This window comes from Mus caroli, chromosome 5, assembly GCF_900094665.2.
Source record: "Mus caroli chromosome 5, CAROLI_EIJ_v1.1, whole genome shotgun sequence".
Taxonomy (NCBI): Eukaryota; Metazoa; Chordata; class Mammalia; order Rodentia; family Muridae; genus Mus; species Mus caroli.
In genome coordinates, this window is record NC_034574.1 from 16,150,763 (window position 1) to 16,154,472 (window position 3,710).

The following is a 3,710-nucleotide window of genomic DNA, read 5'->3' on the forward strand; positions in this document are numbered from 1 at the left end:
GTCAGTGTTTGGAAGCTGATTATGGGATGGATCCCAGATATGGCAGTCTCTAGATGGTCCATTCTTTCATCTCAGCTCCAAACTTTGTCTCTGTAACTCCTTCCATGGGTGTTTTGTTCCCAATTCTAAGAGAGACCTGGTATCTTTATAGGGGTATTTCTAAACCTGTGGGTTGTGACCCCTCCCAAGGTGGAACAACCTTTTCACAGGGGTCATATGTCAGATATCCTGAATTTCACATATTTACATTTTGACTCATAACAGTAGCAAAATTACAGTTATGAAGTAGCAACAAAATAATGTTATGGATGGGGTCAGAACTGTATTAAAGGGTGGCAGCATTAGGAAGGGTGAGAACCACCCTTTTCAAGTGTATATATCTTATTAGCCTTCACAACACTACACAGTCACATTCCCATGGTCAAACTTCCTTCTGCTGAACTCACAGACACTTGAACATCTTGGAATTGTTCTGCTTGGGCCTTTCCAGCAGCTTCCTGGCCTTACCACGGGAGATTAGCGGGTTCAGGAGCACATTACCAGGTGGACCACTGTGACTTAGCCAAAGTTCAAGGTTCCCCTGGTAATTACTGCAACCAGGTCCTTCATGCTTTAGTGTTCTTTGGGAAGCCATTTTCTTTCCCCAACCCTTCAGGAGGTTGATTATTGCTTATTCTTTATATCTTAGCTAAATGTCTCTTTACAGAGACTACTGTGATATTAGAAGTTTATCTCTGACCCTTTTCCTTTATCTCTCCCCTACCACTTTGTATACTTTGATACTTAATATTTTTATCTACATGTAAGCCCTAAAACACCAGAGAGCCCATCTGTAATGGGTTTGAATATGCTTGGCCCAGGGAGTGGCACTATTAAGAGATGTGGCCTTGTTGGAGGAAGTGTGTACTGTCAGGATGGGCTCTTCTTACATGGGAACCTTTCTGCGGATGCCAGTCTTCTCCTTCAGATCAAGATGTAGAAATCTCAGGTCCTCCTCCTGCACCATGTCTGCCTGCACACTGCCATGCTTCCTGCCATGATGATAATGGACTGAACCTCTGAGCCTGTAAGCCAGCCCCAGTTAAATGTTGTCCTTGTAAGAGTTGCCCTGGTCATGGTGTCTCTCACAGGAATAAAACTGACTAAGACAGCATCAAATTTGTTCACTCCCTCTACCTGTTGCTTGTCAATGTCGCTGATGCAGAGTAGGTGCTCAGTAAGTGTTAGGTGATTGGATCACCAAATAGCTTATCAAACAGCATATAGCTTATAACAGCATGTGGTTCTAAAAGGTAAGTAGTGACCTTGGTATCTATAATTTAAATAAAGTGATAGGTTTTTTTGCATTTATTTGTTTATAAATGGATTATATTTCACAATTTGCAAACTGGTAACTGAAGAGTCATAATATCTCACTGCTCAGAAGACTACCCTTGCTGATCCAGGCCTGCTCCTGTGGAAAGTAGTGGCCACAGATCTTGTTTGTAAGCTGACTTCCTTCTAACCTATGGTGTCATTAGATCTCAATTTCCAAACAGGAGTGCTAGCTCTCAGCTTCATAATTGTTAAGTAACTTTAAGACAGAAATAACCTCTTAAGGTGACTGTTTAATTATTTTCTGTCAGATGTCTTTGCATGCTGAATTTCCCATGAGAAAGGAGAACACAGTAATTAAGTTATGTGTACGAAGTATAAAGAGAGGGCTTAAGGGTCAGAGAGAGGAGTGCAGCACAGGGTGGGGGCTTTGGGAGTAGAGAGATGTTCATATGTACATGGACATATGTGTCTATGTGTATGTGTATGCGAGGCAGGGTTGGGTGGGGAGACTATGTTGAGGGGTAAGTCCGAGATTTCCTTCATTTGCTTGTGTGTTCCCTAATTTAGTACAGTGGCAGCTGTGCAGCTGTGCAGAGCACTGTTGGAAGGCTGGCTTTGGAAGCATAGTTAGCAGTGTGACCACCCACACAACAGACGCAGGTTTTAGAGACCATGGCACTAGCTGGGCACCGTGAGATCAGTTCTTTGCAGTTGCACTCTTGCTTGAGGTCACTTCAAACCAATTCCATTTGCTTCTGGGTGCCTTCTCCTGATGTAAAAAAGCACAGAGTGGCCAGAACTGAATTTCCTCTACACACATGTGTTCATTCAGTCTTTGATCACCAATTTGACCAGGATACTTCATTTTTAACACGTCTCACTGTTACACAGTTCACTTCTTTACACTGTGGTGAAACCTGCCTTCTGGAACTTTCTCCCCATTTGTTCTTTTCCTGCTCTCTAAAGCCACAAAGGTGCCCACTGGCTCAACATGATATTCCTTCAAACACTTGAAGACAGGTGTTGTCGCCTACCTGAACTTTTCTCCTCTAGGAAAATAACTTCAGCTCCTTCTACTGAACTTCTTATAGGTAGTACATTTACACAGAAAATATATGAGAGACGTCTCTAGGCACCTCAGGTTCAGTTAAGTTGTTTATTCAGTTTATTCTTGTATTTATTGCAATGAATATGTAATTGTTTTACTACACTGATGATAAATGCTACAAATCAGAGGTGGATAGTTCACCAGGTCAGAGGCTCGTAGCTCACCAGGTACATTCTCTTGGAAGGATATGCTTCAGGAAGGAACCCAAGGCTGTCTTTGGTGGAAGTGACCTGAGAGGTGAACATGGGACACAGTAGACGAGGAAAAAGAAGAACGTGAGCTGTGGCAAGAGGAACACATGATGGATGCATCACTGGCTCAGTCTCTGTCTATGAGTTAAATCCATCTCTCTTATTAAAAAGATTGCATGAAGATGCAAACGTGCGGAATTGGATGACAGTCTTCATTCTAGAATACATCAGTTTCCCAGAAGGCGTGTTCACCCTTTGTCCTGCTTACTTTGCCTCAGTGTGGCTGACAGAAACAACCCAAGGGATTATTTATTTGCTTATCACCTTGTTCATGTGTGCGGGGTGCCAGTGGAGGTCAGAGTAGGTGTCAGGTGCCTGGAGCTGGAGCTATAAGCAATGGTGGTTATAAGCAATCTCATGTGGTTGCTGGCAACTGAACTTGGATCTTCTAAGGAGTAGAAAGTGGTCTTAACCTCTAAGCCATTTTCCCAGCCCTGTGGGATTTCCTTTGTTTATGATTGCAGAGAGTTTTAGGCCATCACTGCAGGCCAGGTGAGCCTGAGCAGCTCAGGTCACAGCAGTGCAAGTGTGTGCTAGAGGGTGTTCACAGGAAGTGGCTAGGGATGGCAGGCTTCCAGGGACCTTCTCCTCAGGCATCTATTTCCTCCAGCTACATTCTACCTCCCAACGTTCCCAAACCCCCAAAATAGCATCCAGAGTATGGACGAGTCTGAGGAAGATTTTTGGATTGAAATCACAACGCCTTATTGTTTTCCAGAAGATTCTTCCACTTGTTTCTTTCTTATCTTGAGGTGTTCTGAAAAAAAGCGTGTTAGCGCTTGGGTGTCACTGAAGAGCTAGCCAACTCTGGTTGACATGTGGCAGCCATTGCTAGGTGAACCTAACCTTAAAGTCATGGCCAGCAGTTTTATGGAAAGTTGCCACGTAAAATTAGCCTTAAAGTTTGATCAGACTATCTTTGGAGATTTGTTTGTTAAGACACAGGCTCCTTGATCACAGTTTTGTTTTTGTTTTTGTTTTTCTTACTGTAGCAGCTCCACTCCATTTTAGCTGGGTATCACAGGAATGAGTCC